The sequence below is a fragment of the Dreissena polymorpha genome, chromosome 9, assembly GCF_020536995.1.
Source record: "Dreissena polymorpha isolate Duluth1 chromosome 9, UMN_Dpol_1.0, whole genome shotgun sequence".
NCBI classification, from domain to species: domain Eukaryota; kingdom Metazoa; phylum Mollusca; class Bivalvia; order Myida; family Dreissenidae; genus Dreissena; species Dreissena polymorpha.
In genome coordinates, this window is record NC_068363.1 from 87,157,713 (window position 1) to 87,174,999 (window position 17,287).

The following is a 17,287-nucleotide window of genomic DNA, read 5'->3' on the forward strand; positions in this document are numbered from 1 at the left end:
GGTTAATCGAATGAGTTATTTATGTTTGGATCTATCGTAGATACTACCGTGTAAGAATATGACGCAGCCAAAGTTTGAAATTACTTAAGATTGCTTGGTTCTAACGTACACTGATCGTCAATGACCACGGCAAAAAGCTAACGTATCGTAGGTTCAACATATAAGCATCGCTTTTGGAAACAGGGACTTAACGCATGAGCGTGAAGTGTAGCACCATATTAGCCTGTACAGTCGGAACGCTAATCAGGGATGACAGTTTCCGCTTGGACTGAATATACTTCCTTTAGAAGGCATATTTAAACGATTTTTTTTATAAAAGCGGAAAGTGTTTGTGATTTTTATTTTATTTTAGTGTACCTTGTTAGTAGATGTCGCAGCTGATTTGGACTTACCTTGAAGTACATTACGCGGCTGATGCCGTTCGGGTACTTACCAGGCTATGCGAGGCTGAAGATCTTCATCTCGTTGAATACGTGAAGTGCGATGTAAGAAGTGGTACAAACCGCCACTTTTTATCAGTGCCCCTTTTTTGTCGTCATGACTAAATAATGCTTGTTTTCTAAAAGTGTATTTTATTAACGATAAGATGACTTTTATAACATACATGCTGACTTTAGACACATTTGTTATTTATCGATAAAAACATTCATAATACGCCACCGATATAAATTAGGGAAAATATTCTCTCTCAAATCCCCATAACTACTCGTGGAAATATTTTCGCATTCATTTCATGCTTAATCAGCGAAACAGAAATCAGGGCAGTAGCATAGAACATTTCGTTCAACTTGAAAAACTAAGTAAGTAACTCATTAGAAAGTTAATATCAAATTAAACTAAAGTAAAAGGTTTCAAATCCACAAGATTTCAAACACGTCTGTCAGGCCACGTGTTCCGGTTCACTTCATACGATTTAAATACACGTTTATTTTATTGTCTTTAATTTACTGTTATTTTATCATTATCTTCTGCATTTAAACAGCCACACAAAGTAACGGTTTCTGCAGAAATTATACAACTATTATGACTTTCAATAACATGTGTTTATCTCAAATGTAACTAAATGCGTGTTTATTAAAATTGTTTGGATACAATTTCGGTGCAGCACATAAATAATTAAACAAGGCACGCAGCTGTACAATAAAACATTTGGCTTAAATAGCGATAAATTAACTAAATTTAAGTGTTGCATGAATCAATTCTAGAACTATTCCATCATTCTAAGCGTTTTTGTTAACGACGTCAGAGGAATCTGGTGTTCAGATGTATTCGAGTTATAAACTAAGTACCTTTTTTTTTTAAATTAGCTTCTGGAACGGCTAAGAACAAATGTATCTCAATCCGAGAAATCCAGAGTTGATTGCTAATAACACTTAATACAAGTATTCCCGTTCCAAGAGAAACATCGTTATATGACGTATCTCAGATAATATCAAAATAAAAAAAACAAGGTCACAGATGAAATTCTTTTTTACCGCGTTGTACACTCTTTAAAAATACATCTGTACTTAGTATAAACAAGAAAACACTATGCATGTTATGATTAGTTATGAGATGTTCTCGATCCAGTTAAAAACAAACACATGATAATTATAAACTAAAATGTTCTCTTTTTTTGAATTAAAATACTCTTTTAAAATTTGGAGAATTGTATTATTGCTGTCAAACGTTTAACAATTACTTTATGTATGTGTATGTATACAATATCTGTCGTTACAGAGACAATCGAGAAATAACTTTTTTCGACTGTGTTGAATATATGAATTGCAAACTGAAGTAAGTCTTATTAATACCAATGTCCGTGGTTATGAAAATTTAAATAAAGACACGCATATATCAGTCGATTTGTTTAGAAAAACAACTTAAAGCTAATTTTCGGATATAAACCGCACGAGACGGATTAAACAATGTGTTTTGAATCAAAGAATCTCATTATGACTGGTAATCCAATTGGGTAGGATAAACTCTCCGCCAATGACCATCTGGACGTACGGCAATAATTCACTGCAGCCACTTACATTAATACCATTCCTCTTCCGCAGCATTAGGCAATTGAGTGACATAAGTATATCGATTGTCATCAACAATTCCGAGCATGTGTAACGAAAAAAGTCAGCGATTAACAGATTGTGATTGTGTGACCTTTTAAGGATATTCTACCAAGATGGAAGTATGTTTTGGATCATAACATGAAATTCTGGCTGATAAGTTTAGTGTAACCACACTGAATCGTTACAATCTTTAAAGTTTACGACACAAAACAAGATGCGACACTTTCAACACGCGATGGCATGTTTCACGATATAGGGGTGCATTCAAGTCTTACATGTATTTTAGCGTTTATTTTACGTCACAACTCCTCGATTACAATAAATTGTTATGTCAATGTCATAAGCTGCTTTGATATGTTGTTAACCTTCTCAAGTTTGCATAGAAAACTACTATTTGTCAGACATGAATTACTGATTTACCTACCGAAATGCATTGGCTAGGGGAAATAATAATACAAAGAATTCTCAGATTCTGATTAAAAAGATTTAAGTGAAAACAAGCACCCGCTCCATTCCTCGTGACTACTGTTGACTAAGGCATCCATTCCAATTAGCAGTAACAATAAATAACATGAAAAAAACACGTGCAAATCATGTTAGATTTCGACCAAGTGTTCTATGATTTAGATGGCGGAATGTTTTCGCACCTGTTTCATTTTTATATTATGATTAGTGAAACGTGTTTAAAGATTACTTGTGGGGTCAGGAGGAACGCTTATGGCAAATAATGGGTTGGAAGAGCTGCATGAGTCAACATTTGCTGGAATCCTCAAACTCTTAAATGGGAGAAATATCCACAGAATGTACGGGCACTACGAGTAGTGACATAGGAATTGTTGCGCAAGGTATTCACTAAGAATAATTTTCAGGACTTTGATGATCTAGAAATGTAACAGCATAGCATGTGCCAGACGTACGTCTAAATTGTTGTTTGATTGTTTGATTACGGCATGATTTCTTATAATGATGTATGTTCGAGAAGAAAGAGAAGTTTTTGTGCGCTGCACTTAGCATCAGTTAAGTTCATGTGTCCATACCTCTTGCTGCTGCACACCCAAACTACTCGAGATACGGCCTCTATTATCTAAGGTCAATGGAAAACATGCATGAAAGCGCAAAAGACAAGTTCTTAAAGGATTAGCATATCATGTGAAATTTTCCGGGGGTAAGGAATGCCATATGGAGCGACATGTTAAAAGAAACAACTTTTATAAGATATAGCCATGACAAGATGGGAAATATAGGTTCATCACTTCAACCTGAAAATCACAAGGTTTTGAGTTTAAGCCTGCATATTTTTGCAACAGGGTGTAATAAGATCTGAGAGAAATGAGCAGTGCCAATTTATAGGACACGGATGAACAACACAACAGAGAAATGCAGCCGATGCAGATGCTTCAGATAAAGCAAGAATTCGGAGAAAGTTGACAGAATGAATTGATCCATTGGATCCAAGGAGCATCCACCTAGTCTAGTGAACTTTGTGACTGGAACAATAGCACCAACGTCTGCTAATGAATATGAAAAACCAAATAAGTGCTGAAGAATCACTTAAAGTGTGTGAGCGACACACTGAAAGCCAGATCACATGTTCATTAATAGATCAATCTGCTGTACTGTGTGTCATTCATTGGACAGATACATGACTATCTTGGCAAGTTTAAGTCTTATATAAGACACAATCTGAAAAAATGCGATGTTTACGTAATGTTTGTCCGATACATAGGGTTCAGCAGAAAAGTGTGGCAAGTTCAGGTAGACAATCCAATGTATCAAGGGTGTCGATGAACGGGTGACATGTCTGTACCACCACAGAATATAATACTAGGTGTGAAAACAAACAACAGCTGATTGGATGCAATAAGGTTGCTGGGTAGTATGGTATCGGAAAGGGAATATTTATTCTGATGCTGAACGCAGGCAACTCCATCAGACTGTTGTGCGTTCTGACAGCTTGTATGAACGAAAAAATGAAGGATTATTTTTTCTCAGAATGCTATGGAAATACTGGTACAACCACGTAAGCAAATGTGAAACGTGTTCACATACAGCCGTGGCGTGTTTATGGAAACACGCATAAGATGCAGCCCCCGATCTGAATCCATATGATTAACATTCTTTTACCCATTACAATAGCATCAAATGTTATTTAAGCTCCACTCAATGTTCTTAAAATAATAAATTGTGAGTGTATAAGCGAAAACCAATGACTTGGGTGCTCGTGTACAAAAACACGACTATTATGTACTATCTTTTGCGCTTTGCAAAAGATTCAGGATGGCATAATACAATTTAACAATGATCAGACAAAAATGCCCATGAGATAACTTACTTCGTGCATGAGGAAGGAAAGATAGAGAATAATGGTATATTGCGTTATGCAATTGTTGGTACGAATAACAAACATGGGAATCGAACTAATATTTACATTAGAACATCACTCTGTGATAGACAACGACTCCCAACATGAGCTAAACTAGTAAACATAGTACGCTATATCATGATATTTGAAAAATGTGACATTATCATCCTTGGTGAGCAAATGTGGAATTATGTGTTTAATGGTGTTTCAACTGATATATAATGCGCTCTATGGCATTCAACTTTTCTCCAGTGGTCAGGATTAGGTCGATACATTCTTGTTATACTATACCCTTCATATAATTTTATTGGAATTCATTGAATCGAACACTTATTTAGCTTGCTACTTAATTGTCTTTTTTCATATTCATTATTCTTATGTGAAAATTTCGGTATGATCTTGGTTTTAAGAGCTATTTTTTGAGCAGCCAACTCGATTCTGGCAGACATTTCGGAGGACATCTTCATGTTTTTTGTTTATTTAACACATGTTTGCATGTCTTTATTTATATTTAACATGTTTAACATGTTGAACTAAATCAAAACGTCATTACAATACATAAAACAATTTTATGTCTTTAAACAAATCAGACCAAAAGTGGCTGCCATCTTGGGCGCCATCTGGAATTTCTCGTAACCCCCAAAGATACCAGCCCGGCATAATTTGGATTCTTCATCTGTAGCATGTCCCCAAACAAAAATCACTTAAACATTAATTATACACCCCAATGTCGGGTTTAGTGAAAACTGGCAACTTTTCTGCCGGACTATTTGATGTGGTATGCATCATCTCAAAATTATTACTTGTGTGAATGCAAATATTTAAGATGAAATTATATCTCATGTTTCCCAAAAACCTTGTATAATTTTAGGCTAAGTGTATACTTTTTATCGACTTTGTCAGTTTTATTATGAAACAGAGATGCGCGTGCAACTTAAGTTCGCATTTTATTGCATGCAGAAATGATATGTCTGACGTTTGAAATTACACAAATTTCAAAATACAGCGGGGTTGCGATAAACATGTGTTCAATACACCTGCTTCGCTTAAAGCAGATCACAAAAGTGAAACAAAAAGGCTTTTCCAATTAATTGTTATGTTAATTCAATCAAATATATGACATATTGAATATATAAATTCACGGGACATTTTATTTCAGAACATAGAAACGTCGTTTAATATCTGCTCCTCTCCCAACCCAGGATATTTTAGGACCCTTGAACCATATGACAGCCGAATCGTATTCATAAATAAACAATATTTATGAACCACATTCTACACAAAATATAAATAACGTGTAATTCTGTGAAACACCCTGATCGTGTAAAGGTAAATTTAATATATATGGTCAACTTTAAGGGCGCGTTTCAGTTGGACAGCAAATCAGGCAACCGAATACACACGAATTCATGCTCATATACACATTTTTTTTAAAGTCATTTTTATGCAGCCATAAGAATATATTTATATATAGGTTAGAGTGTTTTTTTTCACAATTTCCACACATGTTTCCAGCAAAGTGAAACACAACAACGTTATGATGATTGATGTCTCGTAAAGCAGACGTCCGTGAAGGCAGACGGCTTTCGTTGAGGATAGGGACCGGAAGTGTTAGATATTACGATTTTACTAAATGTTCTCAACTCAACGAAACATCATGGCAACGTTCTTTTGGATGCTATGAGATGTGCTATTTTTGATTCCCGGGTGTGCAATTAATGCCTTTTGCTTATCAGTCGACGAGATTTATTCGCAAATGCACCCAATAAAAGATACAGTTATCTATGGTTAAGCAGATTTAATTCGTTTAGCATCTCCTTCAAGATCATATGGGAATTAAACCACGTGGCCGTATGGCAGTTCATTCAGCTGTTCATATGTTATCGTTTATAATAGCAGGCTGGAGTTTGATTGATAATAAATAAAATGGAGGCACAACACTGAACAAAATGTAGCGCATATTCAATCGTGAATAATTGTTTTCGCTGAATGTTTGTTTTCTTTCCATTTTAATTTGCCTTTTATTTCTTACGATATCAAATATGTAATTTTACATGCATATTCGTTTCTTTCAAACACGTCTACAGCTGTGATGAATATTAATGCATGTAGTTAATACACATTAAAAATATTATATGCATTCAATATAATAATGCGATCCTTTAACGAACAACAAACCATTTCGCAAAGCAATACACGGATAGCCTATTAAAACAGAGGTAATCGTAAGCAAAAGAAATACAATCGTTATTATTTTTTCAAATTCAGTTTATTAAAAAAGACACATTTTTTCTGATCTTTACATTAACCCATACAAACACAGATAATAAAATGAAAGAAGATCTCTAATGTTGATACAAGTGGAATTGAAATAGCGACTTCTTGCATTATTTAATCTCTCTTTTGCGTGGTTCGTGTATTTTGTTCAATATCTCTGGCAGATAACATCAGATAGGGAAGAAATACTGATATAAACTCGTTTTTCATTTGGGATGTGGGAACATGCTCGAACATTTACAGAAAAATATAACGTTCCTTTAGAAACACATCGACTTATTATTTCTTTCTTTTCACATGTGTTGATAGGATTTTGGGACAGTCATATGTTTAGAGCCAGTCGGACTTGTCCGGCCTCTTTGCGAGTAGACTGATATGACCTCATGGCGTTTGATAGCCGAGTTTCAATAATCTCAATCTAGAAAGATTGATGCAGACGTTGTGGCAAATCTTCATATCCATTGAACCAAAAAATTAATAAATAAATACTTAAATAAATAAAGCGCAAATACATTGTTTTAGTTTTGAATAACAATGCTTCGATTTTGTATTCGATGTTTAATTTATTTATCTACAACGCATAGAACATATATAACTATCGTAAACAAATACATTGTTAGATCAATCAGAATTCTGTTTATAGTTCTTTCATCGGTAATATTTGATTTATATTTACAAACACACCGGCGTCAATAGATGACTCCAAGTAGATAATTACCCAGATAACATTGACAGAAGAAATTGCTTTTCCATCGTGTTTCATAGAATCGAACGGGTGTTATGATCTTTAAACAGTGATTTTTTTATAACATTGGCCAAATATGTTGAATAACGAAAAAGAACTATAATATAAGATGGCGGGATCAATTGATAACACGAAACAGCAATAATAGGTGGACTATATGCTTTTTTGTACTTACTTTCTGCTGCATACATGGCGTATTCGTACACGACTTTCACGATCCGAGCTCATATCTGGAATTTTGAAACAAATTGACGATGTATAAATACGTAGCTGACATTTATAAATTATGGAAAAATATGACATTGATGAGTGAGCGGAATTATATTGACAATAATACAATCACGATTTCTAAATACTGATTGAGGATAAAATATTTTAAAAGCCCATGTCAATTTGTTGCATTACGGACATCTTCGATTTTTACTTCGTATATTTATGATATAGGTCACAATAATACACACACCTTCATCAAAGGCATTCGTTTCGAATATTGTAAGTGAACTTCTTTGCAAATATATCTTTGAAACGTTAAGTTTTAGACTCCAGTTTTAGACGAGGTATCAACGCTTTTGAATAAACGTTGATGTTCTGTTTGAAGGAGCATGTTGTGAGAACCTAAATGCACGTGACGCAATGAAAACTTTCATTGACTAGACTCTTGGCAATATGACATAAGAAATGAACCTAGAAAAACACCGTAGTGACGAGAAATGAAGGGGGAATCTTGGAAAGCGACACAGGACTGTTTAGATTTCCGAACAGGTATGAGATTTTAGACCAGGTATGATATAACAAGATACCGGGGTGTGCTTTCCACGGGTGCTGGAACAATCGCGTTTGATGAAGCTCATTAACGAGCAACAGAGGTATTTTCTTATGAGCTTATACAACCGCACTCGGCTTACAAAGCAAACAACCTAAGCTTGATCATGATAAACAATTGTCGGGATGTTTTTCGAACATGACCATTCATTTAACGAAATCAATGACAATGATATCCGTGTATCTATAAACAATGTGTGCTAGTTATGTAAACCGAGCCATGCTTTTTTTCATACACCGGATGCGCCATACTTCTGCAAAAGGTGTGCGCTGAAAATTGTTACCTAGAAACTTATGATTAATTATATTAATCAAGTTAGACTTGATAAGACAGTAAAGAGCATGAAAAATGTCCACAACCTTGCGCTTTCTAAACATATATATTCTTGATACAGATAAGCCATACGTACAATCACTAGATACATTTTAATAGCTAAAACAAAATACTGAATATGTGTATGAAATGTCTTTTGTATATACATCATTTTTGTTGTTTCATCTTTTCGATTTCATTTGGAGATTTTTCAACACAATAACTGATATTAGACGGAACGGCCTATATACAGTTTATGGTTTGTAAATCAATGAGATTTAAAATATATCAACGACCTTATAGCTATAGTTTATAATTTATATAATTAATGAACTCTACGAGTGAATTTTAGAGCGTACGTCGGTGAGAGGTCGTTCATCTCTGCGAGGAGAATTCCTCTTAAACTTGATGTATGGTTTTTATAGCAGTATGGATGTTATTTATTGCTCATGACGGAAGTCTCTTTTGAATTATCCTTGAGGGGAAGAAAGGCAAACACTAAGTGTAGGTGGTTAATTAACTGTGTGTAATCACGTGATAACTCATTTTTGAGCATTTTCTTATTGTTGATGTAAATTCAAATATAGACCTCATTTGTCACATGTTTATCTTTTTGTCATAAGAACATAGTTCACGATCTAAATACTAATACATTGCCATTAAACTGTATACTAGTTTTTCATGTTTTGTTGAATACGTGCGAATACATTTACAAATAATAAGCTGTGGTATATACCCTCATTATTATTTATGAATAAACACACGCATACAAATGAGCAAGAAATCAAACTACGCCAAATGCGATAGTTTGAGTCGTAATTTTTCTAATGTGCACAACCAGCGCCTTACTAATTCTTTTTACCGATATTCAAATATAATATGTTGTTTTCACGTACAATTGTATACGGTGTGGTATTTAGCCTTTACAAGTCTGTAATTCCAGACAAATACTCAACCAGTGAAACATACAAACTAATGCATTCAAATGTAGCAGAGAAACAACACTCATATATTCGTCATTGCATTCTTGTTGGTTTGTTCCGGACTGTTGTAAGCTTGAATTGTCAAGGTTAATTAACGTCAAATTAGTGCATAAAGTAAAGCTTGAGTAAAAACGTTGTTGGTCTGAAAATGTGCATTTCTTATTTGGACGGCGAAATATTTAAACCAACTGAACAAGTATTTTCTAATTGACAGGCATATATATTATTAATGGAATTTGTTCGTCGTAAATGATAGACATGATATAACTGACAACACAATGAATATTTATGTAACTCGCTTCCCGAAAAGCAACGAGGTCTGATCATCATGCTATAATTTGTAAAGAAGAAATAACTTTGTTTCAGCTCGTGACGTAGAACTATTATCACATGGCTTTGAGGGAAAATGATGTTTGTAATTGTTCAATTGAAAAAGCGAAATAGATTTTAAACAACAATAATAGTAGTATTTTGCATCCTAGCTCTATTCCAACATTAATTATTTAATTATATTCGTATTCTAATTCTAGCATGGGTATCTTGATGTGCACTCGAACGGACAAACTGTGATTCTCGCAGAACAGACATCATTTAAAGCCGCTGCCAGTTTGTATTTATCTTCTTCGCTAAATTTCTTTCTCATGAACAACGGCTGTCACTCACTAATTCTATTAATGAGTATTGTCACTTACAACAGCAAAGAGCGGCAATCTTACCTCTGATATTTTTCTTAAAAAAAAATCATGACAAACTGTTCAGGAACTATGTTCATTCCTATGGCAACAACAGGGCTCTATTATTTATGTCTTTTTAAGAGTTTTTCTCTGTATATACGTTTAAATAAGAACTCCTCATAGCATACTGTTCAAGACTATGCTTAATAGCAATCGAGCAACGGGTATGTATTATTCAAGTCTGCGTATCTGACAATTAGATAAAATATTTGTTTATAAAAACAATGTGGAGAATTCTGTTTGTAGAAACATAATTGTATTACTTGCGCTAGTCGTGCTTTTGCTTGTTTTTAAATGCACCAAGAAGTTCTTCTTGCAGTTAGGTTCAGGAAAAATACTTACAAACCTAAAGGAACAGCATTGTTTAAGGTGTAACTATCCAATCTTACATTGTTGTTGGAATATATATATAAGTCATATAGTTGAATGCTTCTTTTGTAAGATTCTGAATAATTGCATGCCCATTTGTCAACCGTACCCAAACTTTCTTTTAGAGAATGAGAATATAAGGTTGGTAACTTTTGATATCATGTGATATCAAACGATTTCACTCATCGACATATCGGACGAAGGTTTCTAAGTGGACGTGACTTGATTACACATTTCAGAGAAGCATAATAATCTAAAATGTGGGCGAGTTTAAATTGTGTTATTGGTCAAGGACTTAATGATTTTGGAAATGGGAGGAGTGTAATAACGGCATATTAAATGATCCTGTTAATTCGACGCTGCGTTTTACATACATACCCGGCCAGAGCGGCCCATCACACTTGCGTCAAGGTTCAAAAGCGCAGAAACCACTGTTCTAGCTAGGGTCGAGACAAGTGGCAGCATTTAATGAATCATGAATGAATACGTAATTGAATATGTTGTTTAAGTAATAACGGCATATAAACTCTAGGATCCTGTTAAATCGAGGCTGCGTTTTACATATATACCCGACCAGAGCGGCCCATCACACTTGCGTCAAGGTTGAAAAGCGCAGAAAACATTGTTCTTGATGTGGCCGAGATAAGTGGCAGCATTACATTAATCATGAATGTACATTGTGTTCAAGGACATGAAGATTATTACCCCAGGCTCAGCAGTAGCAGTACGTCGCATGTGGGGGTTCATTAAAGAAACAAGCATTTACCAGTGTTAAAGAAACGAAACGTGCGTTTCTTCGGCTAAAGAGCCATTAGTTTGAAAACTTTTGAAATCACGTAATATGTGTTTTAACATGATCATCTCATTGTAAGCGTTTCTTCGGAAAACATCGGCCTTAAAACTAAAGCCATGATCAATACTTCATGTTACATAACTAAAAAGTATAATAGTTATATTCTCGGACGAAGGTAATCAATTTAAAGTTTTAGTTTTTAAGTATTTTGACCTATGCGCTAGAAATATTTCCCTTGGGTTTATTTTGATATATTGTTGTTAACTTTCCAATTCTTTTGTTACTGTTTTACCATTTTTATGCTTCGTGTTTTTAACTGTGTGGTTATCATAACTAAATCTATTAAATACGTAAACTAATACCAAAACAGTTGGCTCGTTAATGTTTCAATCCACTTTAACATTTAATTTGAGGAATAATTGGTGTAATAAACGAAAAAAAACTTAATAATCCGGATACTGGCATGTTATTTTATCCATTGAAATTGTAGATACTTGTTGAAAAAATGTATTATTCAGTTAAACGACTATTAATGTCATGTTAGCAGTCATTTCAAACGTGCCTTATGTTTGTAGAGAAAAAGACAGGGATCTTATTCCCGAGTTATAATCGGATAAGGGCAAGTTTTGATGCTGAACCTCAAACTTTCGCGTATTAAAAAGTTCTACTCGTAAAGAAACCGGGCCCGTTCTAAGCAAAATAAATGTTAACAATACCGAAATATAACATTTACGGTGCTCTCGTTACCAAATTGTTAGCAACCGTTGTTTAATTATATTTTGACTCCGTAATGCTACTTGTTATGAATGATATGCGGTTTAAGAATCATGTGGTCATATTTGAGTATAAAAAAAAATGTGTAAATGAATTATTTCATGTATGTATAAAAGAACGCGATGAGCTGTAACTGTTTACTCAATTTAAAGCTAGGCTCGTATTCAACAAAACAATTTAAGACATCAGTCTTAGAATAAAGAATATTCTTTGAATTGGAACATTCAATAATTGCTTGAATTTTTAACCAAGATTGGCATAAAATGACTCAAATTTAATTATTCACGTAGATTATAAGGACAATATCACCAGTTGTAGCGTGTATATTTTTAAACGATGGAAGTGTTTTTCTCGATTCGAAGTCGCATTTAAAAGACGCACAACGTAATGGTTTCTGCAGCAATTATAAAAATATTTTGACTTGCACTAGCATGGGTTTGTCTCAAATTTTATTGAATGTGTGTTTGTTTAAATTATTTGGAGACAAATTTCGCTGCACATGATATGGACTGATTCACATTAAAAATAAAACATTTAACATAAAACAAGGCTTGCATCGGTTCAATCAAACATTTGGCTTAGATTACGATAAATTAACTAAATTTAAGTATTGCATGAATCAATCCTATAACTGTTCCTTCATTTCTGAGCGTTTTGTTAACCACGTCAGAGGAATCTGGTGTTCAGATGTATTTGAGTAATATTAACTAAGTACCTTTTTAAATTAGCTTCTGGAACGGCTAAGAACGAATGTATCTCAATCCGAGAAATCCAAAGTTGATTGCTTATAACACTTAATACAAGTATTCCTGTTCCAAGAGAAACATCGTTATATGACGTATCTCAGTAAATATCAAAATAAAAAAACAAGGTCACAGATGAAACCCTGTTTTTTACCGCGATGTACACTCTTTACAAATACATTTACTTTGTATAAACACTTAGTTATGAGATGTTCTCGATCCAGTTAAAAGCACAGTCATGATAATTATAAACTAAAACGTTCTGTTTGTTTGAATTTAAATAATCTTTTAAAATTTGGAAAATTGTTTTATTGCTATAAAACGTTTAAAAATGACTTCAGGTATTTATATGTATTTATATGTATACAATATCTGTCGTTACAGAGACAATTAAGAAATAACTTCATTTTTTTCGACCGTGCTATTTATATGAATTGCAAACTGAAGTAAGTCTCAACAATACCAATGTCCGTGGTTATGTAAATTAAATTAGAGACACGCATATATCAGTCAATTTGTTTGGAAAATAAGACGCACTAATGTTGCGGTACTCACAACTTAAAGCTCATTTTCGGTTATAAACCGCATGGGACGGATTAAACAATGTATTTTAAATCAAATAATCACATAATGACTGATAATCCCATTTGGTAGGATAAACTTTCCGCCAATGACCATCTGGACGTACGGTGAAAATCCACTGCAGCCACCTACGTTAATACCATTCATCTTCTGCACCATAAGGCTATTGAGTGACATAAGTATATCGAATGTCATCAACAATCCCGAGCATGTGTAACGAATAAATTTAGCGATTAAAAGATTGTGATTGTGTGACCTTTTAAGGATATTCTACCAAGATGGAAGTATGTTTTGGATCATTTCATGAAATCCTGGCTGATAAGTTTAGAGTAACCACACTTAATCGTAACAATCTTAAAAGTTTACGACACAAAACAAGATGCCACACTTACAACACGCGATGGCATATTTCAAGATATAGGGGTGCATCAAAGTCTTACAAGTATTTTAGCGTTAATTTTACGTCACAATTCCTCGATTATAATAAATTGTAATGTCAATATCATAAGCTGCTTTGATATGTTGGTAACCTTCTCAAGTTTTCATAGAAAACTACTATTTGTCAGACATGAATTACTAATTTACCTACCGAAATACATTGGCTAGGGGAAAAATAATAATAAAAAGAATTCTCAGATTCTGATTAAAAATAATTAAGAGAAAAAAGGCACCAGCTCCATTCCTCGTGACTACTGTTGACTAAGGCATCCATACCAATTAGCAGCCACAATAAATAACACGAAAAAACACCTGCAAATCTTGTTAGATTTTGACCACGTGTTCTAAGATTTTAAGATGGCGGAATGTTTTCGCACCTGTTTCTTTTTATACGCCGTATACTCGGTTTTTGTGGTCTGACGTCATCGATGAATATATTTTCTAATACGATTGGGTTTTGTGTAACCTTTCTGCCGTTTTCTGCACACGAAATGGTTGACTTGCTTAGCTGAACAAACCACAGCTGCATTCGTATTTAAATGTATGATTCATACACACCGTGTCATAAATTATAAGTGTAAAATATGTGTATCTGTTCCGTTGTTTTATCGTTATCATAAACTTTTAATTTGCAGTCCAAAAATGTGAATTCCTACCACAAAATCGTAATATAAAGATGTACGTCTATAAGTATCCGTGCACTAACATGAATAAAAATAAACTTATATTTTTATGTGTACTGCATCATCTCAAAATTATAACTTCATTAAAGGGACTGTCCGACAGAATTTGGCATGTATTAAAACTTGTCATTAAATGCTTAAAATGTTTTATATTGATAAATTTAAACATTTGAACTAAAAATCTCCTGTAAAAAATAAGAATACAAATTAAAAAAAGAAGAAAAAACGTTAACCTCCACAGGGCTCGAACCACTGACCCCTATAGTCATGGAGTTATGGAGTAAAATTTATCCCGACTTTACCACTCGACCATCCACGCTAATGACTAATGCGGAGGTATTTTTTTAGCTATATAAGCAATCCTCGTAGTTCCCCAAATATCGATTCGCGTCGAACGACGCTTGCGACTGTTGGACAGTCCCTTTAATTGAACATATTGAAGATGTAATTATATCTCATGTTTCCCAAGTGCCTTGTTTAATTTCAGGGTAAGTGTATACGTTTTAATCGACTTTGTTAGTTTTATTATGAAACAAAGAAGCGCGTGCATCTGAAGTTCGACTTTTATTGCATGCAGAAATGATATGTCTGACGTTTGAAATTACATAAATTTCAAATAACAGCGGGGTTGCTATAAACATGTGTTCAATACACCTGCTTCGCTTAAAGCAAATCATAAAAGCAAATCATAAAAGTTAAACAAAAAAGCTTTTCTAATTAATTGTTATGATCATTCAATCAAATATATGACATATTGAATATATCAATTCACGGGACATTTTTAAGAGCATGCAAACGTCGTTTAATAAATAATATTTCACCGAATCACATTCTAAACAAAAGTTTAAATAACGTTTAATTCTGTAAAACTTTCTGATCGTGTAAAAGGAAATTTAATATATATGGCCCACGTTAATGGGGCCTTTTCACGCTTTGGTAAATTGACAAAATTGAGAAAAAAAATGTTTCAGATTTGCAAATTTTTCTTGAAGTTATGATATTTGTGAGGAAACAGTAATACTGAACATTTACCATGCTCTAAAACATCCATTATGTGCATCTTTTGACGAGTTAAAAACCTGAAAATTATAGAGCGTTGCAACGCGAAACGATTGAATAATTTGGAGAATTCTGTTGTTGTCGTATTTTTTGATACTACGAGGATTGCATATATGAGGTAAAAATTACATTGGAAATGGTATAAGAGCGGAGAGTGTAGTGGATAGAGCGGTAGATGGCTCCAGGAGACAGTGGTTCGAGCACCGTTGAGGGTTACTTTTTTATCAAATATAAAACATACAATGTATACATGTACATGATCACAGAAACAAGGTGATTAACATTCAGAAACAACGCTGTTCAAACTTTTTATACAAAATATGCTAATATATACATGTTGTTGACCTTGTGATTTCCTTTAATATTTACAAATTATTCATGTGTATTTATTTTGCTTTGGTTGTTTGTGATTGGTGCTTAAAAAGAATAAATGAATAAGTATAGTCAAAGGTGAATTGTAAAAGGTGGGTAGAAACTACTCGACTGACTTATGAAAGTTTAATATGTTTCCATTTATGTTCAAATATATGAAGTTTATCGTTGTTTAGGGCTATGTCTTTTTCTATTTGAATCTTAAGTTTTAAATAATTGATAAAACAGTTCATAGTTGGAGTTGTTTTCTGTATTTCATACTGAATATGATATATTTCATTAATACAATAATGTAATTCACAACGTTATTAACCTCTGATATTTCATTAATATAATAATGTAATTCACAACGTTATTAACCTCTGGTATTTTGAAGGTATTTACCCCTAGACTGATGCCTAGGAGAGACAGTTTAATGTTTAATTGCTATTGTTTCAATATGTTCACTACATTTATCACATAGATTTGTGTTGGATAGGTTGCATTTAAAAAGATATTTATTTGTAGCTATGATTCTCTGGATGTATTTATATCCAAAGTTTCTCAGTGTGCTATCAGTAGTTGCTGTATATGGCATTGAAAATATTTGTTTTCAATTAAATTCATTATATCCAAGAAGGTTTTGCCTTTTGATTTGAGTGTTGGAGGTTTCTGTAGAGTTTTTAATTTGAAGTGTGTAGAATATTTTGTTCGTTTTGCAATTTTTTGCATTTATGTTTTCTACAAATTTTGTTTGAGTACATGGTGTGTTATTTGGATTGGCTTTTGTTTTAATATGTATGGGTATACTTTTGATCAATGTGTAGTACATCAGGAAATCGTTTGTAGGTATTCCGCAATGTAGCATATATTATCAAATGAGTAGAAGTCGTTTTTCCTGTAGTCATACAATTGATTTACATATTTTATGTTTCGTTCAAACCAATGTTTATAGAAAAAAGTCTTATTGTTGGTAGATATGTCTTTATTGTTCCACACAATGGTTTTACTGTTTATTTTGGTTTCTAATTTATGAGTTGCTTTACATCATGCCGATAGGACACTATATAGAAATTGGGTTTTCTTTGAAATTTCATCTAGAATATTATTGCTGATATTACATTCAAAAAGTAAGGAATCACCATATTTTTTTAGAATTGTTTGGTAGAATAATTTCCATTTACTTGTATTGGTATTATCCAAATATC